Source organism: Protopterus annectens, chromosome 2.part0 (genome assembly GCF_019279795.1).
Source record: "Protopterus annectens isolate FY-2018-M chromosome 2.part0, PAN1.0, whole genome shotgun sequence".
NCBI classification, from domain to species: Eukaryota; Metazoa; Chordata; order Ceratodontiformes; family Protopteridae; genus Protopterus; species Protopterus annectens.
The window spans coordinates 312,429,167-312,456,197 of NC_056728.1; the positions used below are offsets into that span (position 1 = coordinate 312,429,167).

General features: G+C 38.3%; 1 protein-coding gene across 1 annotated transcript in view; it reads left to right on the plus strand.

Annotated features, from left to right (window-relative positions):
• The first annotated feature begins 9,232 nt into the window (after positions 1-9,232).
• Positions 9,233-27,031, plus strand: part of MEGF10 (multiple EGF like domains 10) — a 973,700-nt gene continuing 955,901 nt past the window's right edge. Inside the window, exon 1 of the mRNA XM_044060794.1 lies at positions 9,233-9,554. The gene's annotated coding sequence lies outside the window, so the exon portion shown is untranslated. The remainder of the gene's footprint in view (positions 9,555-27,031) is intronic.

Consider the following 27,031-nt stretch of genomic DNA (forward strand, 5'->3'; position numbering starts at 1 on the left):
AAAATGGTGAGAAGGTTGGCGCTGAAGACAGCAGTATTTTTCAAGCAGGTACTTCATCACTTTTTGAAATCCTGTTGGTGTCTAACACAAAGGTCATGTATAAACCAGGTGTGCGGTATTTTGTTAGACCTAGACAGGGGCAAGTGATACTGGCTAGATTATTGAAGATTCTAAATGAAAATCTCTCTGGGCTTATATTCTGATCAAGTTCAGACTATGTGTGAGACGAGGGAGGGCAACCACTCACTTAGCAGTGATTAATGTCACAAGACCATGGGATACAGAGAGACACTACCAAGTTTTAAAGGTGGATAAGATATCACCTCCGTGAATCAGGCTAAAGATGACACATAGGTCCAGGAATTTCTTTATATTTATTACTTTTGTTGACTGGGAAAATCTGGGTGGGTAAAATAATACCCATTTTAAATGGTGGTCCAAGGATTCAATGGAGGTCTAGGTTTTTCAAATAAGGTTTCGAATAAATTTGAGAAGTGTTGCCAAACATATGTAATACTGAATGCAAAATCTTGCTGTTTATAGTGTGTTTCCTAACAGCTTTCTGTAGGGCATTCAGAATTTTGCAGTTGGTATAGCCTGGCAGAGAAATTTGCATACTAGCTATGCCTATACTGATGCTAGGGTTTCTAGGTATGGGGTAGATATATACCTCAAAAGGGCAAAACTGACCAAGGGGCCTGAGGGAAATGGGTAACCTTGCATTGTAGTGGGATGTCAGGCCTTAGATGCAGCATTGCCAGCTGGCTGGGGGATGCAACCAGGTTTATTTCTTCTGCCACAGAGAGGGAACTTGAGTGACACAATATCAATCTAGGGCAGTGCTGTTCAAAGCAATTCAGTTCCTGGTGCTTGATATTAAACTGTACATGTGGCATTCATTTAGAAGAGGAGATGATTTATATGTGCAGGGTGAAGGGGCTACAACAGAAGCCAATAAAAGATTAAGGTAGTCAAGATGATGATCATATAATGCATATTTGCATTGTCAGTTATTTCAGAAATGTTTTTTCTACATTTCAGACTCCCCACTACGGTCAGGATGTAGGTGGATAGTAGGTCACATCTAGGTCAAGAGAATGAAATAGGGATTGCAGCAAAGATCAGAGGGAGATAGTTATAGAGACAGGCTGCAGGAGATCCTGAGGACAAGAACCTCAAGAATGAGGTGATGTCAGCTGCTGGTGGAGTTCGAGCAACATGAGGAGCTATGGGAAATCCAGGATATATTAATGCTACATTAAGGAGAAAACGACTTGTATCAAGTTCCAATAAAGTGTTTTATTCTAAACTATGAGGTGATTTGTGGATCTGACTGACACATGCCTACCAAAGGGGAGGGGGAGAGATAGGGGACCTAGATATACAACCTAGGGATTTAAAAGAACTACACTGAGAGGATGGGATAGGGTAAGTAGCAGAGACAAGTGAAGAGCAATAGTAGATAGGTTAAGAAGGTTGGGGTCGAATGGAATGGCCAAAGTAGGTAGGTGAAAAGTGGTGCTGTACAAGTTTTAGCCATTTGTGTAGTATTGGATGGTCTTCCCAACCAGGCTCACCCCTCGTAAAAACAGGATTTGTGTACAAGCATGATTAACAAAGGAAAGGAAAGTATGAGGGTCAGTCTAAAAACAGACTGGCATAGATAGACTACATAAGAGCCTGTTGGCCTGTAAAGGTTATTGCACTTGTGACTGAGAAGGAATTTCCTGTTTTCCCCACTGGATTTTTAGATTTTTAAGCTCTCCACTGGGAGGTACAGATGGAATTAGATTGTCACAGTCATGTAGGAGAGTGGCAGAAATAATTAGGGGGGGGGCAGTTGATAGTGAAGACGATGCAGTACTCTGTGTTCCTCAACAACATGGAGGATTGTCCTGGAGGACCTCTTTGAACTGTTTAGCCAACCTCCCTTAGAGATTTTAAGATGACCCAGTATGTGATGTTTGTTGGATGTTGAAATGTGAGATAGAGATATAAGATGGATATCAACATTACAGCCCACCTTGAGCAAAGGTATTGTATAGTAGCCATCCTTATCATCCTGCCTTGTCTACATCTTGGGCTAAATATTGAAGATTAAATAGTAAAAAGTAAAATAATTTGGTTAAATGTGGCTCACTGGTTTACAAAAATAGGCTGTTGCCAATAAACGTCATGCCGGGTGTGTTGAGTGTTTTATTCCAAACTGTGAAGTAATTTTGCAATCTGCTCAATACATATCTAAGTAAGAGAAAGAAGGAGGGCCTAAATGTTTATTTCAGATGGAGTGTAGAGTAGAACAATACCCCCTCCCAGACAACTAAATACAGCATTGCAGCTGGCCTTATGCATAGGCAAGTTAGGTAGCTACTTGGGTCAATATTTAGGCTGGGTTTGCTTTTCTTTAATTGTATGTATTTGTTTATTTTTAAGGATAGTGAAGTGATGTAGCTGCCAGTGCCATGGCACCCCAAAATAACATCAGTTGCTGTAACCTCTGGGGAAGAGGGCTCACTGCTCCATTCCACTGACAATCTACATAACCAGTCAGTGGAGTATTTGGGCTCTCTAACTGACTGTCTAGAACATGGGTGGCATAGCAAAAAACAGAAGACCAAAATGTGAACAAGGAAGTAGATGCTGATGGAATGAGCAGCAAGAATTAGTTCTAGGCATTGTCATGAGGGTCTGCAAGGCAATGCTGGGGTCAGGGTTCATAGGGTGGGCAGGATTAAAGTAGGCACATTTTTTTTATCTTGGTAGCGAATCAGATATCACAAGTAGTAGAAACAACTTTGCAGAACTAATGTGTATTTGTGTGACTCATATGAAAATACTTTCCAGTAGCTGCTTAGTACATGTTTGTGTGAAATGGAGCTGAAAAAATTACTGAGGACATTATTTTATTTTCTCTTATTGCAACCAGAAAACTTGGGGTATATAGTCAACAAAGTAGGTATTATTAAACAGCACACAGTCCTGTAGAACAACAGTTCTGATGAAGTCTAAGTAAAGAAAACACCTAACTCCTGTATTTTATTTAATAAAGGGCAGTTGTTTGCAATTGGTTATACTTGGTTGCATTAATACTATTGTTCTACAGGACTGTGTGCTTTTTGGTTGTTTTTGTTCCTGTTACCAGTTTGTTATTGAAAATGGCTATTATTGCCAGGAATAGCTGTCTGTGAAAGTGAATGACAGCTCTTATAAATGTTGTTTGAATTTAATGGTAATTATTCTGGCTTTGTAGGACTAATATGTGTTTGTGTAAAGCAAGTTGGAATAATTTACTGTACATTACTGTGGCCATTATTTTTTCACAATCAGACCATTGAAATATACATAGATAGACAATAGCTGTAAATGCTGAGTTGTGGGGTATGTGTGGATAAAAGGAACTGACAATTTTGTTGTTTAAAGAGACCCCAGTATTCATTAGCCTAGGTTCACACCCATGAACCTATGAACAGAGTTTAGAGTTTGCTTCAAAATTTTTAGAGTTTGTGGTGAGGTTTATTCGTTCTAATTTGTTTCTCTCTGGATGAAGGCTGTGATTTTGGTTTGTGGAAGTTTATTGGGTGAGGAGAGGTTGGCGTTATTTTACCTCTGAACCGCTCCTTTTTTACGGTGTGGATGGAACACTATTTCACAATTGAACCTATGAACATGGCAGACTGGAAATTTGAACAAGGCTATGGAGAAAATGTAGTATTATTATGATTATACAAATCAAACATCTGAGGAGTACACTGATAATGTGACTGTTATTGTTGGATATATAGTCTGACTTTGTAGGACTACAGTGCATCTGTGTAAAACAAGCTGAAGTACTTTATTGTGGCTATTTTTTATCACAATCAGGTAGATGATGTGTACACAGTCAATAAAATGTCTGCAATGATGAGTATGGAGGCTTTCTGTTGATTAAAGTGACTTGTTTCTGCTGTTGCTTGATTAGTGTTAATCAGTCACTGATCTGGAGTGGCAAGGAACAGAGTCACACAAATGTCATGGCCTATTTAAGTGCAACAAGTTACCCACATTTTTTTTTCACTTTCCATCCTAGTCAGACATCAGTACTGCACATACTAAGTGGCTATCTTTGGTGATCTGGGCAAGATGTGTGTGAAAGTAAATGATCATTGGCACAGTGGTGCAGCAAGTAATATTGCCATCTCATAGTAGAATTATTTCTGCAGCTATTTCTGTATGGAGTCTGCATGGCTCCTGACTGTGTGTGGGTTTGTTTGGGTTCTCCAGTTTCTTTCAACACCCCAAAGACATACGGTAGGTTAACTGGCTTTCCTCCAATTTGACTGCAGACAAATGTGTGTGTACGTGTGTGTGTGTGTGTGTGTGTGTGTGTGTGTGTGTGTGTGTGTGTGTGTGTGGAGGGGGGTGTTTCTTTGTGTGCATGTGTGTATGTTGTGATAAACCTGGCTTATGAGTAGTAGCATGTGTGTGCACATGAAAAAATCTTGTCAAACCCCTAGCTTGTCAGAAACAGTATCAGTGTATGTGAATGTGTGTATGAGTGAAAATGGTATGGCCCATTTCTATCTATGGGCATGCACAGTATTGGCAGGCATATACATAACTCATCTGGGTGGCAGTAAAAATAGTTTAAAATCTTTACACATACACAGTATTGATGGCACATATATAACTCATCTGGGTGGCAGTAAAATAGTTTAAAATCTTTATCTTTCACAAATAAGGCATACAATGCATCACAAAGCAACTAGACCTTCAAAATATCTGGGGCCTTGCTACTCTCCATTTATATAAGTGGATTTTGACACAGGTTTAATTGGGGTCTGTGCCATGGACTTCATTTAATCTCAAATTGGCCCTACTCATGTGTGTGTGCAGAAGGTCAATATAGCTTGTGTATGTGTGTTGATGGGGGCTGGGAAAGTATTGGTCATCTCCTTAATTGTACTCCCAATCAAACCTCAGAGGTATGCACAGAAGTTCACTGCAACTTGTGTGGGGGTACAGACAGTATGTTCATTATTTTTTAATTTTCCTCAAAATTAAACCTCAGAGGCATGGACAGAAGATGTCTAATGCTTGTCTGGGAGGCAGGGACACTGATGTCATTATTTCTTTAACTTTCCTCACAATTAAACCTTGGATGTGTGCTCAAAAGATTGCTATAGCAGTGTACTGTCTAGGAGCAACAGCTTGGAATATATTAATGTGATAGCTATTTCTTCTTTCATTTTCCTTACAGTCAACAGGTACAACAGATTGTGATCAAACACCAGAAATGTTTACAGATGGCTAAAGATGGCTGTATTTTGGGGGTATAGGTAAGGAAGTATGCATGCTGTATGTATATGACTGATAGCAAAAAAGTGAAATATGTGACTGCATTCTGTTTATTCTTTCACTTCCATCCCAGTCTGAAGTCAGAAGAATGTACAGAGGGAGGCTGTCTTTTAGAGGCTAGTGTTAGGAGCCATTGCTGTGCAAACTCCCCCCCCCTCCCCACCAAAAGGGCAAATATCTATCCCAGCAGAGTGCTGCCCCCCTGACATCTCAGATGCTCAGGTAAGAGCCGCCCTCTTCAAAGCAAAAAACACAGCATCAATGGGACCAGATGGTGTCCCGGGCTGCATCCTACATGAACTCCAAGAAGAGCTAAACCCAAACATAAAACTACTGTTCAATCTCAGCCTTACTACAGGATATGTGCCCAAAGAGTGGTGTACAGCAACAGTGGTCCCTCTCCATAAAGGTGGTGCCTCAGCGGATCCTGGAAACTATCGCCCAATAAGCCTGACTAGCTTGGTCTGCAAAGCTATGGAAAGGATCATCATGGACTTCATAAATAAAGATATTGGGGACCTACAAACACTGGATCCTACCCAGTTCGGCTTTGTTACGGGCAGATCCTGCCTCTTAAACCTGGTTGATTTCTTTGAAACAGTCACCAAGGCCATTGACGAGGGGAAGGTGGTCCACACAGCCTACCTGGACCTCGCAAAAGCCTTCGATACAATACCCCACTCGGGCATTATAGATAAGCTCACCAGCTTAAATATAAACCCCTGTGTCAATAGATGGATTGCAAACTGGCTCAAGGACAGAACCCACATGGTTAGAATTGCTGGAGTCATGTCAGACTCCAAACCAGTTACAAGTGGTGTCCCACAAGGCTCAGTCCTGGGACCTCTCTTGTTCGGTATATATTTCTCGGAGGTACAGGCCAACACGGAAGGACTGTGGCTGACCAAGTTCACAGATGACTGCAAACTGGGCGCCATAATCGACTCTCCAGCCGACACAAGCATCCTCCAAAAGGGCCTCATAGAAACAGACAACTGGTGCCAGAGCCATGGCCTCAAGCTAAATGCCAAAAAGTGTATAGTCATCCCTTTGGCAAAAACAAAGTGCCACAAATTACCACATAGGTGGTAATTCATTAAGTACAGAAGAAGTAATTAGGGACCTGGGGACCCAAGTTGATAGCAATCTCTCATTTGACAACCACGTGGCCAAAGTGGTTAGAAAAACATTTTATATAGCCCACCTAATCATGAAGGGATTCACATCTAGATCAGGGGAGGTCATCATGCCTCTTTACTCATCCCTCATCAGGCTCATAATTGAGTACAATGCCCCTTTTGGGATGTACCTTACCAGACACCTGCAGCAACTGGAAAGACCCCAAAAGTACCTCACCAAGAGGATCAAAGGGCTCAAACAGATGCCATATGCTGCCCGGTTAAAGAAACTCCAGCTCTACTCAGTGGCATACCGCCTGTTCAGAGGCGATCTGTGCCTGATGTATAAAGCCATGCCCAACCCGGAATTAATGGACATGCTGCACCTCAGAAAATCCAAATCCCATCGAGCTACGCACTCGAGAGACTTGAACCTCAGCACTGAAATAAATAGGACATGCTGGAGGGACAGATTCATAACCCAGAGGCTCCCTTCACTCTGGAATAAAATCCCAGTCCAGGTTAGGCAGAGTCCCTCATTGACTCTCTTCAAGAGGAATCTTGATGAGTGGATGGGAGATCATAGATCATTTACCCCGGGTATCACTTCTGTGTCACTGTTAGACAGAGGCACAGTATACTAACCTCGAAAAAGGGCATAGCAAAATAAATTTAAAATGGGTGGCGAAAGCCAAACACATTCTGGCTAGGCTTATAAATGCCCTAGGGCAGATAGCTAGTATGAACCTATGAACCTATGAACCTATGTATGAGACCAGTAAATTGAAATATATAACACTTTTCATTTGTCCCTTGGTGACTCTGTCCTGCTCTCTTTATATATATATATATATATATATAATATAATATATATATATATATATATATATATATATATTTTTTTTTTTTTTTTTTTGAGGAAGGAAGGAACTTTTCTAAAATATGATTTATATATTCTTACAAACATTTTTTCTTCTCAATTTATTGAGAACTACTGTTTTGTCAGCTTTGAAGATTAAGCTTTGGGCATAACTTATCCTTAATAATTTTTGTTAAAGCAATCACTGCATCAAACAGATGAAAAAAGTATGCAAAATGAACTTTAGAGCAGCAAGACCTCCATGGCTTATGATTCCCAGACCACCACCTGCTTAATCTGATTATTTCCTCCACAGTTATTACAGTGCAGTCTTGCCCATGTAAGGTGTGTTGAAAGGGTTCATGAAAGGATGCAGGAAAAAGTGTTTCTACTATGTTACACAGACTTTCTGAAAGTCAGCATACCAAAAGGACAGAAAAAATATGCCTGAAATTCAGAAGGATAAAAATCCGTTATTATTTGTTTTTTTCCTGGAGACCAAGCCCCATTGTATCCCTCTCCAGTATGGGGGCCAAGCCCCCCACACACCCCAAACTTATAAATACCATTACCACAGTGAATAATTGCCTGCACACAATTAGAAATCATCCCGGCAATGATTTTCTATGGGAAGAAGCATTCACCAGTATGCCTTTTTGTCTTATTTTTTCTGTATGCTACTGATACTCGAGCAATTTCACCCTGAGAAAGAGTAGGGAAGCTAGAAAAGCAGAAAGGTTATTACTAAATTTCTTTCATTAGTCATGATCTTTGTAGAGGCCATCATTTGATCAAATGAATGGAAAACATAAAATGCACCTCAGAGCAGCTAGAACTCCATGGCTTCTGAGTTAATTCATTTATTTCTTCCACAGTTCTTACAGTCTTGGCCAGTTAGGGTCAAGAGTGTAGCTAGGCATACTCAGTGAACTGAAATGAATACATTTATTTCTGAGCATCTCTTGCAAATGTCAACACTCACAAAGCACAGAATGTTTAGAACTGTGTAATACACACAGTATAGTGGTACACAAATAATTCTTGTGCAAAAGGAATACACCTCTAAAACTATATTTTTATGGAAATAAATTGTAATAGTTGAAAATAACATTCTTCTTCGCATGTATCTGATGGGTATCATTTTGGGGGCTGAGTACATTTTTAAACTGACAAGTGGGTAGTGGGGGCAGCATCATTAGGTTTGAATACAAAATGTAAATCTCTTGCTACAACCCCGGTTAGAGAAGATACACAAAAAATCTGAAGAGTAAGATGAAGTGTAAAAAGAGAAAAGTAATATGGATGGTTTGGGGGTCTGGATGGGGGAAAATGGGGAACACTGGGGGTTCATAGGGGGACAGCATGAAGGTGGGCCCCATGGACTCCTTTATCTATGGCTCCTTTTCACTTAAGCTTGGCTTTATATAGCACTAAGGCAGGCACAACCCGCGACTCTCAACTTCCTTGCTCAATAATTACTCGCAAAGTCAAAAGTAATGGAGGAACAAAAGCGCAAAATCAATCACACTTTTTAAAAGTTACTCTAATTCACTTAAAATACAATAGAACAAGAGGTTTTGCATCAGCATGAATCGTCCTAGCAATACTTAGAAAACTTTGATGCCTGACATTTCCACTGATTTTAATCTTCACTGGTTTACCAGAGAAATAAAAAATAGAAGGCAGAGGGCAGAAATATGGCTCAAAGTGGAATGTTGTCAAAGTCAGGGAAGTTTGGGAGATATAATTGACCGTAGTGCTCTTCCGGGAACAATAGCAGTTTGAGCACTTTCCACTTTGTTCATTTTAAGCTGAAGGGGCAGTTCCCATTAACCCCCACCCCCTTTTCACACAGTCCTGAGACTGTGTGACTTGTGGCTCCAGGGACCCTCCCCCACCCCTACTGCTCCTGTGAAGGATCGCAGCCTCTCCTGTTTACCAACAGCACTGCGAGCTGCGCTTTTCTCGCATGGAGAGAAGCTCATCGCTGCGCTCCTTTCGGCACTTGTGCCAGTAATAGCAACTGAATGTGAAATATTCATCCAAAGGGTTCTGTCTAGAAAGGAAAACACCGAATGTGAGGAAAGTGTTTTGGAGTGGAATGTTGCCATCTTCTGCTGTATTTTTCTACTCACTGACTTGACAGAAAAGCGCTGACTTGGATTTAAAGGGTTGATAAGCTATTTCTGCAGGACCGGAGCTCAGCAAGTTCAAGGTTGCTGCATGTCAATATACGAAATCAGGTACTGCTTTTTGTAGCTGCCTTTGTTGGTTGTTGTCTGCAGTTGTTAAACTTCTATATAACTTCATCTTTCTCTAGCTGCTCTGATAAACGTGGGAAGAAACTGTGCATGAACTCAGCTGTGGTCACTTTATAGGTACTTACTTTGTTGGGGCACATCGTCAAGCTTGAAAGTAAGATTTATTTGTTGCAAGCAGTGATCCAGCGGGGATCCTAAGGGTGGAAGAGTGATCCTGTCACACACACTTTTATATAATTACCTGGTCCACTAGCAGGAGAGTGCATCCGATGTGGTGTGTGTGTGTGTACACTTATAAATATTTACTTGGTCCACTGGCAGGAGGGTATATCGGATGGGGGTATGCATGCAGGTGTGTGTGTGTATGTTTTTGGTCGTGTTTGTCTGCGTATATGCGTTGTGGGAAAGGGGTACTACTTGCTAAACCGATTCCCACACTGCACTCAGCACCCTTAAACAGGAACAAGTGGAAATTTACAAGACTAGAAGTTTAAGTGGAGCTACACACTCAGAGTTCACCTAAGATGGTTAAAAGTTGTTGACCAGAAGACGTACACCCTTTCCTTTACAATTGTCTTCAGAAGGATTCAGAGCAGATCTTTTAAACATCTTAACGCAGGAATTCGCGACAAAGCCCAAAATAATGGGGGGGGGGGGATTGAAACCCCAAATCAGGGACATGTTTTAACTGCTAATCTTGTATAATTAGAAACTTGATATAATAGTAGGTTTTGCATGAACATGCATTTTTTTTGCAGAATATGAAATCTGAATCTCAAATGTCTGTCACTAGTCCCATCAATTCTCAGTAATTTACCAAACACAGACACACACAAATTTTATGAAGAACATACTGAAATATGTGGCAAAAATGTGAACATTTTACGAAATTCTGGACAGCTGATAGATGTGGGTGTTGTTAATCTTGAAAAGTTTTCGTGGAGCTGTTTTAGAAATTGTATCCTGTCTCACTTCACCCTGGCCGTACCTGTGGTAATACTGTCCTTCTCGATGTTTAAATTGAGACTCCACTAATGACACAATTTGTTCTTTAAGACCTGGTTAGCAGTGCACTACATTTGGAAAAAATATCGCACTGTGTAAAAAACTGGACACCAAATGAAAATGTACAAAACAAATTCTCAGTATCGTGTATATGTGTATATCCAGTATTCTAAATGTTTTATTTATAACAGTGATGTTTTCCCTTTAAGTAACGTGTCTGTGCCTGTATTAAAGGAAGGTTATTTTTTTCCTCATAAAATCTCAGGACGTTTGCCATTTTCACTTTTTTTCAGAACACAAGTCCCCAAATAGTGAATGTCCTGCGAAAAGAGGAATAGGTGGTAACCTTTAGATCAACTTTGTCTTCTGGATCATGCACCATTACATTTTGTAACTGTATTTTCATTTTTACATCTTACAAAGGAAGATGTATGCATTAATGTCATGGTTCATTCACTAGCCTGCATACAGAAAGCAGTGCACCGCCACATCCGTTTCTATGATTTAGGTTTGGTGCAACGATTTGTATAGCTCCTTTTATGCCAAGTGAATGAGATATTTAGGAAGCACAGATGCGGTTAAATTGCAGAACTCTGTGAAGAATTCACATCACTAACTTATACGGAGAATAGTACTTGTAGCTGCTGTTGTTATACATCAAAAAGTGCTACCACTTGAATACTCAGTTGTTTGAAAAGTATGGTAAAGGTTGTTCATCATTTTCAACAGGTTGGCAGTTTATTTATTGATGTGTATATGCCGTTTGTAGGGACTTTCTAGGTAGGCATGCAGTCAGTGAGACCATTAAGGAGCCTTACCCAAATTCCCAGTTTCCCAAAGCACTGTATAGTTAAGTAACTTACTCAATGTCACACAACAAATGAAGACGAGGGTATCAAACCCTGAAGCACGGGAAGCAGCTCGTTAACAGCTCATAGCCTTAATCTTCTGACTAACTGCCAGACGCCGAGGTGTGGATGGCAGTGATAGTTTGGGTCTTGTGCTTGGAGTTCTGTATGTATTTTATTATATAAATATATATATATATATATATATATATATATATATATATATATATATATATATACACACACACACACACACAAACATATATGTATGTTACTCATATATATATATATATATATATATATATATATATATATATGTCTTATTTTTGTTTAATTCCTATATTGGGCACAATTAAGACTGTTTACTATGTACTTGTGGCTGTCTGTGTATTGTTATCTTACAGCCCAGATAGTGGCTGAAAAGGGTTATGTACCAGCCCTCTACCCCAGTTAACAAATTATAAATAAGTAAATGTTAAATACATATGGGTCTGTATGAATGCTTTTTACTGTTGCCATAAATACTCACTTATCTGGACAGCAAGGCAAGAAAATACTTGAATCACAAATCTTTTTTGTGGGTGTGCATGTGCGTGTGAACTGCTTTTTACTGCTATAGTACAGCTGCAGTGAATATTTGTAATGCATATTTGCTGTCCGCTGTGCTAACAAAGCATAATGCATTTTATATTTCTGACACTTTTTTTCAGGCACTATTACCTGGTGGAAATGCAGCAAGCAGATTGCTGCTGAGAGTGAGAGTTTGTTGTACTTTAGGTCTGCAAACTCTTATTTTACAACTTTAGTATCTGAGTTTTGCTCCAGGCATAATAGACTTCATTGTAATGTTAATTTGGCCAGCTAAAATATAATAAATGATTGCTTCATGTAACTGAAAACAAAGTAAGACAGTTATAAATGAAGTAATAATTGAAAGGTGGCTTGTTGGGAAAAGGGTCTTGGCCCACCCATTCAGCCCCTAATGACATTATGCCCTTTATCTCTGTAGGTTCTATGTGGCTTGAAGTGTCAGTCCTCATTTTCTGCCTATTGTCTAATGTATCTTTGGGACCATTTCATGCTTGTTAGAAGACCCCCAGTACATTCATGTCATAACTTTATTAATGTTTGCCCATTCTAGCCTTCTACTACCACTTTTTCAAAAAAAGAAATAGCGCTCACCTATGCTACTTGCTGTCCTCTGTCCTAAACGGTAGAGACAAAGTTGCTCAGAAGAAACAACAGTTGTCATATTTTAATCCACAACAGTAGTGTGAGGGTATATTATGTCAGTATATTTTTCTGTACATGGAGCCTTAACCCTCACAGAATTGACATGTGCAGCACATTGGGTAACCTTCCTACACAATCACAGCAATTGTTACTGTGCTTTGTCAACAGGTGGTGAGGTTGTTTATGGGCAGACCTTAACTACCAAGCAGCTGCTGGATCCAGAATATAAGCCAAAGAAATCACCTTGATGGTACAAACAGGCACTGAAGGGTTGAGACTGTAATTTGCTATCAGGCCAGCTGTTCTTTTCAGTTCTGTTTTGCTTGTTGGTGCAAAGCAATACTTGAAGCATTAATGGCCAGATAAACTTAAGCTGAAGATGGAAACACTGTGGCTGAGAATGATATTAACTTCATTGTTTGCAATGCAGCTCTGCTTAATTTCTTAATGGATATTAAAATGATTAGTTACTGAAGCATAGATATGATCACTGCAGACATATGTGTGTGTAGATATATGTGGTGAGGAAACTGTAAAATGTAATGCACACCTTGCTCAGAAATAACCCAGAATCACATCTGTTCAACTCTTGCTCCTTTAATTTTATTAATCATTTTCATCATAACATGTCTTAAGCTCAAGGAAAATTAGGCCATATAGCATACTACTACCATATTTCCTAAAAAACTGTCATTTAAAAAAAATTGTTGCAGATGCTGTTGTTATGAGTCTATCAACTAGTATTTCAGTTTATGTTTTAATTGGTACAGAAATATAAAATGGATTGTAATTGTTTGGGAGACTACAGTCCTCTTGCAAGATAATGATTGTGTCAGCTGTCAGTTCTGAATTGACAGAGGGTCTGAAGGAGCCTGAGAAGTTTGCCTTATATAATAGAGTCTTATTTGATTGGAGTGAGATGACTTAGAATATATATTATCTTTCTGTTGGTTTATTACTTAACATTGCTTATTTTAGCCAATAAATGTCTTTCATACTTGTCATAATAGTAGAAATGTATGATTAATTTTGTGTATGTGTGTGTTTGTCTTTTGGGGAGGGTGATTGTTAGCACTACAGTATTTTAACAAACAATTATTACCCATAATTATAGTGTTTGTTGTAGACCTTTTATATCACTATTTTTTGTATAAAAAAGTGGATTCTTCATAACACAAAGACACAGTTGTGATGTGTTTAGCATTGTGCTGTATATACTGCTTACTTTTTTGGTGGCCTCTTTCACCTTTACAGGGTTGTTATGGAATAGTATCCATTTTCACCCATATGAAGTTTTACTGTCACGTTGAGCCTGCTTTTGTAATAAATAAATAAATAAATAAAATATGTAACAACAGTGTTTTCTTGTTGTGAGCTGTAATATTCATATTTAATCAGTAGAGGGCATAATACATTTTTAGACAGAGACTGTGATACTAAATAGAGAGGCTGGACCAAGGTGTCTAATCCAGTTAGCTGTTTTTTTTTTTTATTGGATGATACCCACTAACAGAAATAATGCTAACTAATCTGTGATGACAACATTCTTAAAAAAATTAATATTGTTGCTGTTTTTCACCAAATATTGCTTTTTTAGAAGTACACACTTTTACTATAGTGCATACATTATGATTTCTGTGCTGCACTGGAAATTTTGGAAAAGGGAGATTGTGCATTATTGTGTAAAAAAATAAATAAATAAATAAAATAATTTTACAATTGCACCTTATTGCCAGTCCTCATATCTCACATTCATAAATTATAGTAAATAAAAAATCTGGCTGTGCTCCTCAGACAGTTTTTGACAGCTTCACTGACCTTTAAAAAATGTCTTCAGTAATAGCATTCTCACACCACTTGAGTAGCTCCATCAAATGATTTCTGAACAAAAGGTTTAGTTTAATGAAATAAACACATTTGCTCCTGAGAACATTTCTCCCCATTCCCATTGAAATTAGCATTCTTTTCAGTTTTATGTTTTTATTTAATGTGAATGCACTTTTCCAGTTTCCTTGTATTCTCATTTTTTTATTTAGTACTTTTCTTGTTTACAAGTGCTAATAATTAACATTTTGTTTCTGGTTTACTTATAATAATATATTGCATCTTATAGTTTTGTAAAGGAATCCAGAGATTCGAGAGGTAGGAAGAAAATCGGTAACCATAGTAACTGAGTGAAGTCTCACTCGTATAGTAAAAAAAAAACAAAAACAAAAGAAAGTTGCCATATCATTCTGTTGCTCTTGGCACCAGGCAGCATTTAACTCCCATTTCTGACATCACTGGCAGCAAGGCTAGAAAATATTGCCTTTTCATTTAGTTGCCAACTTGTTTTAAGTGTTTCTGCATGACACCTGTTTTCTTTATGCTATGGACATTTTTCATAATCTTGATTTACCCTTAACTGCTCCAGGCTGGAACATAGCCAAGAAAATTGAGCTTGTTTGCTGGTAGATAATTGATTTTAATTGTCTTTAACTGTAATGGGTAATGCTTGAGTAACCACCCAGTCTGCAGTGTTTCCCACCATTTGTATAATTTTACAAGTCTTCCATGGGAGAGTTTGTTGTGTCTGTACCTTAAAAATGCTATTACATCCATACTGAATGAAATCACATGTGCATGTATTGGTTAGATTATGGCTAAAACAGAAAACAGTGCAGAGAAATTGCTGAGCAACACCAAGTGTTATTGACTTTTTGATCCCATATTCTGGTGCTTTTCATTTTATTTCATTTACATTTTTTACTTGACAGTATGTAGCACTGGATTACCCAGCCACTGAAATACACAGTTGCTTGCATGGCTGCCTGAATGTTCTGACACAGTGTTTTTGCCTTGGGAAAGCTTAGAGCAGCACTCCTAAGGCTTCCTTTTTGCTTGTAGAAGATAATGTAATGTAATGAGTGAGAGCTGTGAAAATTGCAGAGCTAAACTAGATGCGTATTTAGTATTTGGTAACTGGGTAGCCACATTAATCATGCAGTGAATGTTTTCTTGGGCTATTAGATCCATTGTAAATATACCATGTCAAACTGATGGCAATTGTGTTGTGAAGTGGATACAACCTGTCATTTCCACATGACTGTCTGAATAAAAAAAATGCAGTACTTCACATAAAAATGTACACATAGATGCATACAACACCCTCCCCCCAAATGTGCTTTCTGTGGGAAGTAAAGGCCCTTCCTTCCATGCTATGCAGCATCTATTTTAATTCATGCACCTCTGCATTTTGGGGAAAGAACATTTCCCAAATGTGGCACTCCCAGAAGAAATATTCCTTCAATTAAAGGAAAACAAGTCTGTTTAGCTGTTTTTGTCTAAATGCCCATCAAACTAAAGCACGAGTTCTCCTTTACCAAAGTGTTTGTATTTAAATTTGAAAACAACACCCTTTATCATTGTTATTCTACTATGAGGCAATACATTATTTAGTAGTCCAGGTACAAATCTGTGACTCTGAAATCCAGGCCTAAATTCTGAAATAGCCATTTACCGCTACATGCAAAGCTTGACTTCCCTGTGTTTGAATTTCATGCAGCAGTAAACAGCACAAAATAAATGCAGATGTGACAGTGAGCATAAAATGTTGCAGCTTAGCTTCATAATTTAGATATAAACACAAAATCATTATGGCTTTTTATGAAGAAGCCAATATTAAAATTCTATTCAGTCATACCTCTCAACCTCTAAGAACAAGAAATCTGGACAAAGCCATAAATAAAAGCGTGACAGAGGCCCAAAAAATAGGGACACTTTTTAAATATTGATCTTACAAACCTAGAAAGTTGATAGAATGACGGGTTTTACATTAGCATGAGTTTTCTGAAGGGTATGAAGTCTGAAGCTCAAATATCTGTCATTATTTTCTAACTTCAATCTTTAATGATTTGGCAGTAATTTGCCAGAAAACCACAATTTTATGAAAAACGGACCAAAAATATGAGGCAAAAATATGAACATTCTGTACAGTTGAGAGGTATGTGCAATTAACCAATAAATTATGAAGCCTCTTTGAGAAAAAAAAAATATATTACAGAATGAGCCACTAAGAAGTCTGATATGGTAATTAGTTATTATTAATGCATTTATTCTTAAAGGGATAGGCTACATTGCAGTTCTCGTGTGCCTCCTAAACATGAAGGGCATAATTCAATTGAAGCACGGTATGCTGCTAAGTAAGGAAAAAATAGCCAAGCTGCAAAACAACAGCTGCTGTACACTAAAGAGTTAAAGAACAGGATCATGTGAGTGCAAAGGTATTTAATGCATCTACTAGAGGCATACAGTGAAAACAGAGGCTTTTAGCCATTCACTGCTCCTGTGATTTGCCTAAATGGAAGATATTTTGCATCATCTAAAAATGTCAACCTTACCACTTCTTAATGAATGAAAGTATAATACACGGGTTATGCACATGGATTATATTTTGAACATTGTTTTGCAATTTCATTTTGACTTTCTATGGTGGTAGAAGCAAACTCCAACACTACATTTAATTTCAGGAACCATAAAATCATAGAATATAAGATAAAACAATTCTTGGGTTAATCTTGTTGAACTTGGTGATTGTGGGGAGGAGACTGGTACCTATGATGTCAGAAATATGTACTTTTGGGGCAGTTAAAAGAAACAGCAGAACTACACATTTTCTTAATTCCATATGTGTTGGATGTGCTAGTGAAAAACTGATATCCTTCTTCCCCTTGTGTTTTTTTTTTTCAGCTGATCATACAGTGATAAGACATTTGTGACCTATATTCCGGAACAGATGTGCATATTTGCATAACATTCAAGGGGCAGATGGACCAAACATCATAAATGGCTGTGTGATTGTATGGTTTCACAGTGATGTCCTACAGAGGTGGTAGGCTCATTGTCCAGAAAAATACATTTAATGGGTTAAAACGTGCAACTATGTCGCTATGTCCTATTGGTCCTGTTTTCAAAGGTAGATATAGTGAACGATACATAAGCAGATGATGGAATTGTTGCTATTGGTTCTAGTTTTTCATGATGGTTCTTTGAAATGTTCCAAGAAAAAAACAGAGTTATGTTTGTCAGGGATCACTTTATATAGAGTAGAATGTCCTAAAGAAAAAATTAAACTTTCACTAATGTCCCATGATTTCTCAGAGTTCTCCAGTCTTTTACCTACCATAGCACTAAGAAGTCTCTTATGTTCCATTTATTTATTTTAATTCGCTGACTGATTAGGGCTCATTGAATTAAGAATTTATGGTTGAGCCATAGCAGGAAAAGTTCCAAGATAGAGATACTTACATCAAGCAAATTAGAGATAAAATTAAGATATACACTGAGAGTAAACCAAAAGCATGCAAGGAGAATTTTGCAAGTTCTAGACACCTCTAAGCAATGACCACATATGAGAATAGAAAAAAAAGCTCTAAAGCAGAGGGAGTAGTGCATGTATAATATTGTATACATGCTGGTGCAAACATGAAAAACAGTAAGAGTAAGGAAAACATACATTGCAAGTGGGTACCAGGTGTAGATGAGACTACTACCTTTTGGATTGTGCATTTTTGTAACTGCTCCACAGTACACGTCTGACTGCATTTAGAATAATTCTATTGTGTTTGCGCACTTCCACCTCTTTGAATAAACTTTTCCTATTTATATTACTGCTGTGAGACATGTTCATGTCAGGTGCCAAAACTGTTACATAAAGAAACTTTGTAATATAGTATGATTATGCATGTGCTGATGCTGTTGCCATGGGGATGTTATTGGTCTTCAGGCACTGCTTGATTGCTAGTGTAACTCTTGGCTTTTGGCTGTGTGCAGTGTTTGTAACTAATGGAAAGATGGACTAATAGAGAAAAATACACGAGAAACACAGGTATTGTGATCTTTAGAGCTACACATATAACATTTCAGGAAATTGTCAGAACTCTGGGATACCACATCTGATCTAGATTTGAAAAAGCCATCCTGAGATAAAACATGAAGAAACATTCCTTCTCTAGGCTAGATGGCTTACTTCCATATTGCTGTATTAGGTTAATGATCGGTTGATACGTGAACTGAAGTAGAAGTGGCATTTCAGGGAAGGTAATGATGGTTACAAATCACTTCACTGAAGTTTTTTTCTAGATCCATTTCCTCTAGCATACTTCATATGTTTGGGACTTTTGCTGCAGCATGTCTTTTTCAGCTTGCTTTCTGGCAATGACTTAGTACTTTTGTCTACAATTTAGGCTGTGAACTATGCATGTGTAGCTCATTGGTGTTTGTGCAGCATGGACGCTTAGAACAATAGTCATCGTTTGTGTTAAAAAACTCTACTAGTTTGTCAAGCTTTTCTGTGCTAGAAGAGGATGGTTTCCAACTCCAATAATTCTCACTAGTCTTAAATGTAAAGTCATAGAAAGAATTATCATGGAGATGATCAACAGAGATATAGCAAACCTCCAGACACTGGACCCAACCCAGTTTGGTTTTGTCAACGGCAGATCATGTCTACTCAACCTGGTAGACTTCTTTGAGAAGGTCACCAAAGCAATGGATGGGGGCAAAATTGTTCACACTGCCTTCCTTGACCTGGCCAAGGCATTTGACATAATACCCCACTCGGGCATTGTTGAAAAACGCAAGAGGTTAGGTACAAACCTGTATGTCACCCTGTGGATAGCCAACTGGCTCACAGACTAGACCCTGGATGTTAGAATTGGGGAGTCCACCTCTACAAAGAGGCCAGTCACAAGTGGAGTCCCTCAGGGATCAGTTCTTGGACCACTCCTTTTTGGCATTTACTTCTCAGAACTCAAGGCCTATGTCAGTGGTCCCTGGCTGACTAAATTTGCAGATGATTGCAAATTAGGAGCTGTCATTGAATCTCACACTGACACGAATGTTCTCCAGGAGGGGCTGACACAGACAAACAACTGGTGTCAGAGCCATGGACTAAAACTAAATGCCAAGAAATGCATAATATTATCCATTGGGAAGTCATCCATCCCTGATCACTATCATATTGACAACACACTCCTTGGAGCTGACCCAGTAGTCAGGGATGTAGGGACCACATAGATAGTAATCCAGCCTTTGATCATCATGTGTCTGCAGTGGTGAGGAAATCATTCTGTGTTGCGCAACTTATAAACAAAGGTAGGGCATCTAAGTCCAAAGAAGTCATCGTTCCACTGTATTCGGCATTCGTCAGACCTGTCATTGAGTACAATGCCCCCTTTAGTATGTACCTAACCCAGGCATATCCAACAACTAGAACGTCCACAGAGGTTCCTCACTAAAAGAATACCTGGCATAAGTAATATGTCCTATGCAGACTGCCTCAAGGCTCTGTCCCTATATTTTGTCTCCTACAGGCTTTTGAGTGAAGATCTATGCCTGGCATACAAGGCATTCTCAGACCCCACTCTGATGAACCTCCTGCATATTCAGAAAACAAACAGCACCAGAATTGCCTGTCCTAAAGACTTAAACCTTGCCTGTGATATAAATAGGACCTGCTGGAGAGATAGGTATATATCCCAGAGACTACCTCATCTATGAACAGGCTACCCATCTATGTGAAGCAGAGTTCCTCCCTAACCCAATTTAAGTGCAACTTAGAGAATTGAATGGGAAACTTGGAATTCATCCCTGGTTTGGCACCTATGTCTCTAATGGACACAGGTAACCTGTAAATGGTTCCTCTCCCACACCCATGCTTACACTTATCAAGGGTATCAGAACTTCAGAGATTTGGGATGCATGGCTAAGCTTAAAAAGGCCCCTGTGGTCATTAGCCTAGTAAACACCTATGAACTGTAAAATATGATCTGCATGTGATTAAAATAAACCATATGAAAGCTGTAAATATGAAGTAATTATCTGAACTCTGGTTACTGAGGTAAAAAATCATAAAGGAGTCCATGAAGTTGCCCTAGCTTTTACTTTGAGATCAAGAGGGCATTATTGCTATGGAAATTTTGACAGAATATTCAAATTTAGATTAAGGTATGCGCACTTTACTAACTAGACATTAGTGCCTGTTCTTGAGAGAGGGAAACAATCAGATTTGTGAGGCATACTCTTAATTTAATGGTTTATCAGAGACACAGTTTTAATGAAACATTGCTTAAAGTATTTTCAGCAAATATGTAGTCAGATGTGCTACAAGCTATCCCATGTCTCCCTGAAGTACAGTGCCTCTGAAATCACTAGCTTTATCTTATTAGAGTGGACCAAGGACTACTGAATGCTGTAGTTTGCTGTTTTATGGAATTTTCCTTTCATCAATGTAGTGCAGTTATGGAGTTGGTGTATATAAATGTGGGTACATGTAGGGTAGAAGGGGTCCTCCTGCAAAAAAAAAAAATGATCAGTGGCATTACTGTGAATGGCACAAATGTGTGGAAGTCTGTTCAGAAATGACTGATCAGTCACATTTTGCTGTCTCATAGTGGAAGCATGCATTTAACATGGTGCTCCTAGCTTTAGTACTTGCTTTAAAGCCACCAGGTACTGCTTAAACATAAAAGGCATGCATTGCACGTACCTTTGACTCAGTGCAGTTAGCCTTAAAGCATAGTTTGGGAGAAAAGGCATCTAGTACTGTAATGCATGTTATCATTTCATTGAACAGAAATGAAGTAGCAAGTGCGCCAAATGAAAGAACTTTGCGAGATCATCACTACTGGTTAAAAAGACACTAGATTAGTATATGGCAGGAGATAAACAATGCGTGTATGTTGGCACACTTGTCTCTAGGCTAAAGACTGTCCAATATGAAGTGAAGAAGTGAAGAGAAGAACACAATGTAGCTTTATTTGCCAAAAGTGCTGGATTTGGATTCAGACATTTTTGGAAGTTCAGAATAATTTCCATGTATCTTGAAAGCGCATCTAGTTTGTTTAACCTTTTCATGTCTGCTGGCTGTCAAGCCATCCCTTTGGGACTAGAGTCCATTTGTTCCCCATAGTATTACCACTTTTTTATTCTTTTTCAAGACTAGTCTCTTTGTTTGAGTAAGGCTTTTATTTCTGATATCAACTAAGGGAATTCCTTTCCTTTTAGCCTTCTGATACTGATGAGAACAATATTTTGTATGAGAGAGAGTTGATTTGTGAGTATGTGTAGGCTGTACTGAGAGTCTGTTTTAGTATGTAGTGGGTTTCTATCAATATTGTTCAGCAAATTATAAAACTGTGGTTCTTTGAATTCAGATGTGGGTCTTTGAATTATTAATTTAGGTAGAATTTTGATTGTTTTGAATGAACAAAGTGAGGGGACTGGGCAGTGGTAACTCAGAGCATATGGGTGAATAGTTATATTAGTACATTGCTGGAGAATGTTGGATATGACCAAAACAACAATGGAGGTGTTTCTTGAGAATGGGTTTTACACTATGTGTTCTAATCACATTTAAAGTACCAATGAAATTGCTTAAGGGCTGGGCCAAGTGCATTAATCTTAAAGTCTTCTAAGACTATAATATATCTTTAATAACTTATAATAACATTATTGTTGTTAACTCGATTAAGTGTAGTTATTGAGGTAGGCTGTGAAATATAGGCAGTGTCTATGTATAGAAAGAGGTATTCGTCTAAAAGCAATCTTTTCTTATTCCATTTGGAGCCATCATCTTTTGTAGTATTAACTTTTTTTTGTTATTGAATAACTACTTTAATTTAATATTTTTGAATAAATAGGAGAATCCCACCTTCTATTCTCTTTCTAGGTCTGTTGTTGGCAGTTATTGTATAGTTTTGTTAGACATAGTTTGAGGGTCAAAGATGGTCATTAAGCCAGGATTCTGTAATGGCAATGATGTGTAGTTGTTCAAATAACATACAAAGTTCTAGGTTAACCCATTTGTTGTTGATGCTGTTTGCATTAAATAGGCATATTTTAAGTTGTTTTGAGTTACCAGATGTGTTACAGCTCGTATGTATTTCAGTTATTGCAGGAGGGGGCAGGATTCAGGTGAATGTCTCCAGACATTTAAAATTTGAGTGGGGAATGATTAAGGTAGGATAGTCACTTTTATAGACAGGACTAGAAGTTGAAATGGTTTTGCAGCAGGACTATTTGGTAATGATACCATCTGGGTGTTATTTGGGTTTACCATGGAGGTGTTAAAGGTAATTTGGGGGTACTATAATGAAACAATGGGTAGTTTAAATAGATTTTTTTGTATATATTAGATTTGTTTTAAATTGCTCAGTAGGGAAAGTGCCTACTGCTAATACTATGAAGACAGAGGCCAGAATTACAGGGGAGGGTAATTTATGAAGAGGTGCTGTTGGTGCCATGTAGTGTCCCCCAAAAACAAAAATAGGAAAGAGGAGGAGAAGACGACGAAGAACGGGGATGGTAATGCCTAGGACTGAGGGAATACTGCCACCTGGAGTAAAAGGGGAGCAATTTGGAGAAGCCAGACTGGAAATGAGAGAGCAACTGAGAAAATGAAGAGGAGGATGGAAGGATAAAGTAGCATGTGTAACGGAAGGAATGATGAGGTAGACAAGGTCTAGCGGCCTTCTAATGGGTAATAATTTAGCAGAGGAGTGATGGCTTTATGTGGTACTTAGAGTGGTAACAGTTGTAACTGAAGAGTGTTGGTGCTCTGCAGTAGGAGACTTAAGGATCATCTGTGAGGCCAGTTTTATGGCCCAATCCACTGACGGCTATACAGTAACTAGAAGACCGAGAAATGCAAGTCACTTCTTCTAGGGACACGCCTTTTGCCTACTGCAATTTTTAATGTGAATGTAATTTAGGAATAGTTGTAGAATAAATTCAAGAGATGTAGTGGTGAGTTTAGCCTGGTGAGGTAGAACAAGAGCAGTACCAGGAATTAAATAGGTAGTCCTTTAGTCTGATTTTGAAGCAAATGGAGGAGGATATTAGAATAATAGGAAGGAGCGTTCCAAAATTTAGAAATAAAGGTGGCATATAGGGAGACGCCAAAAGTATTGTATGATTTTTTTTTTTTACCTGAAGTAGATTTGTGTCTGAAAAGTAAAGTGAAGGGGCCTTGTGAAGTGTACTATTGTAGGAGTGGATTGAAGCAAGGGCATTTGTCAAGAACAAAAAATATTGTATCTGACACTTTTAGTTGTATATAGCTGATGTTCTTTTATGAATTTGAGCCAGTTTAGGCTTTTGAGTTCTTCACTGACGAATTGAGTCGAGCTGGACAATTGGGTAGCAAATTTGACAATTTTGTTGTAGGATTGTTCTCATTTTTGGACTGATCTTAAGTTAATGTTTGTAAGGATAGGTGAGACATAGAGAAAACTTGATAGGAGATATGCTATAACAGTTGTTCTGTGTGTTTGCACAGTAATAAAATTAGAAGTTTGGTAAAGGAGGCCTAAATTCTTGTATGTTGATTAAATTTAAGTTAATCATCTAGGATAACACCTAGTAGTTTGGCTTGTGTACAGTTTGAGAAGAGATGATAGTAAAGCTGTTTTTTATCTGTGTAGCATCTAGGAGTAAAGAACATTATTTGATGTTAATTATAATGCATATATATTGTCTTATGAAACACAGCAATTCAGAAGCCATGGAATGAGATTTTTTTCCTAGATATGCAAGTACACAGTGTGTGTGTGTGTGTGTGTGTGTGTGTGTGTGTGTGTGTGTGTGTGTGTGTGTGTGTGTGTGTGTGTGTGTGTGTGTGTGTGTATATGTATATGTATATATATATGTGTGTGTGTGTATGTATATATATATATATATGTGTGTGTGTGTGTGTATATGTATATATATGTGTGTGTGTGTGTGTATATATATGTATATATATATATGTATATATATATATATATATATGTGTGTGTGTGTGTGTGTATATATATATACACACACACACACAGAGAGAGAGAGAGATGTAGCTATTATAGATATTTAAATTATCTATTTTTTATGCAAGATCTGTATTGTAGGCATGCAGAGTTTGCTCTAAGTTGTTGCAAATGCACAATAAGCTACACTGCTACAAAGTGGCACAATGAACAGCACTGTTACCTCACAGTCAGAAGTTCCCCAGTTCGATTCTCTGCTGTGTTGCCTTCTGTGTGGAGTCTACACATCCTACCTGTGTTCGCATGGGTTTCCTCCAGGTGCTTCAGTTTCCTCCCACATTCCAAAGCATGCAGTAGGGGGATAGGACACTCTTTATTGGCCATAGGTATGAGTGTGCATGTGAATGTGTGGTGTGGAACAACTACTGTTGCAGGGCTAGCTACCTGGCGGTGCCAATCTTGGCTTTAGATGACTGTCACGAAGTGACACCCCCAACCCCATGTGCAAAAATTGGAAACGTGGGTTATGGATGGGTGGATGGAGTGGTGTGATGTGCAGATGTGTATCATAGAACAGAACACACACACACACACACACACACACACACACACACACACACACACACACACACACACACACACACACACAGAATACTGAACCAGTTGATTGGTTCTGTTCACTAGTGGGTGGATTTAATCATAACTTGTAAAATAAATCTGTAAACCAAGTATCTGTCATGTATGTGGGAGACACATTATCTATTAAATTAAGTGATTCTTGTAGTATAGTCAAAGTAATGTCAGGAGTAACTTCTTATTTGAAACAGTCGCTTTGAATATGACACTATTGTGCCGTGGTAGTGCATTGTGGGATTACATTTCAGTGTGGAGACATTTCACTGAGATGTGTTAAGGAGTTTAACAACACATGGATGTCACATACCTAGGGTTCTGTTTTTAGACCTAGAGTCATTACTGCTGAATGTACAATGCAGACATGAGTTTTAGAACAAATGTCTTGTCATCACAATATTTGTTTGAATTAAGAAGTACATGCTTTTATAGTGAAAGAGACATGGTACTAGATGAATAAATAGGGCTTTGATGTTAGAGAGAAATGTTCTGAGGTGATTTAAATGGTTGTAAAATAAACTGGGCTTGTTCAGCATGTGTTATGATTTCAGTTTAGGATGTCTAGTTTTAAAAGCGTACATCAAAACAGAGGTAGGTATAAATAAACAAAGTGGTTTATCATAGCACAGTGAAAACTTATTGTTCTTTTTACATAATTGTTTCTCTTTGCTTTGTGTGTGCACCAGTAAGCCCTCACATTTTTAGGGTCTGTGAGATACAAGTCTTCAAGGAGGATCCAGTTGCATGTTTGAAGATGGTAAGTGAACTCCTCAGGACTGCAAAAACGTGTGTGTAATATGGGAATATCTATCAAGTCCAAAATTGCTGAAGGTTGGGAAAATCCTTTATCTTTGAAGCACAGCAATCTCAAAGTTAGTATATAGGATAGTGAGGGTGTGAGGGTACAGATCTCCCAAAAGGGGGGCTGCAGGGGGGCTTCCCCCTTGTAAAAGTACGTTTAATGTGTAACCACCAGTGTCGCACTTCTCTGTTGTTTTGGAAGACTCATTTGCAGTATCAAGTCTCAAAACTATGATGTTATTTGCTATGAGTAATAAGACTTTTATTTTTATTTTCCTAATTTTTAATTTTTTAGCTCTACAGCCATGTCTTAGACAACTAGTCAGTTCAAAAACACATTTTGTGCTTCTCTGAAACATACAGGGGTCCTATACCCACCATTATGGATTAGTGAGGCAAATCTGATGGGCAGTGATGTTTATTGTGCATTTGCCATAGTTATGTATGAAAACTATGTCCAACATGTGTAAAATATTGACAAGTAATACATTTATGTGCATACATGTGAGTAAAACTTTCATGAAAACTATGTTGCAAGTTGGGAAGTCTGAGAATGAAGACCCGTCTATAGTCTCAGCACTGAATACAGTTTCCACCTGGATGGAACAAAGTTTTTGCCATTACTTGTTTCATGTGTTCTGCACAGAAACAGAAGGGAAGATTGTAACCTCTTGCTAAGCACAGTGTTGAATCTACAGCTATAATCCCTTTTTGTCTAGTGGGAGTTTTGAGGGAGTACTTGATGGCAGATTGGTTCCCCACCTCGCTCCCTTTCTGGCTGTCTCAGTATTCGTTTTTTCTTGATCTAATTCTCATCCATTAAATAACCTGGAAGTGTAACAGGGCTGCTTCTCTTCCCAATCCCCTTCTGATCCTACCAGTAAAAATAAAGAAAAATGTTGTGCAGTAGTTTAGTGGTTGTCACCTTTCATAGAATCCTCCATAATTAAGAATATATTTAAATGATTTGATTGTAGTCAAGAGCTGAGCTCAAAAGTGTAGAAATGAAAGTCACATCTCTCCAGTGCTTGTGAGCTCATGTTTGCATCCTGTACATAGCTCCTCACTTTGATAATCTGAAAATGTAATGAAATAAGCAAGTAATGTGGCATTGTGCTGCATATCCTTCTCTTATTCAACTGATGCCCAAAATTAAAAT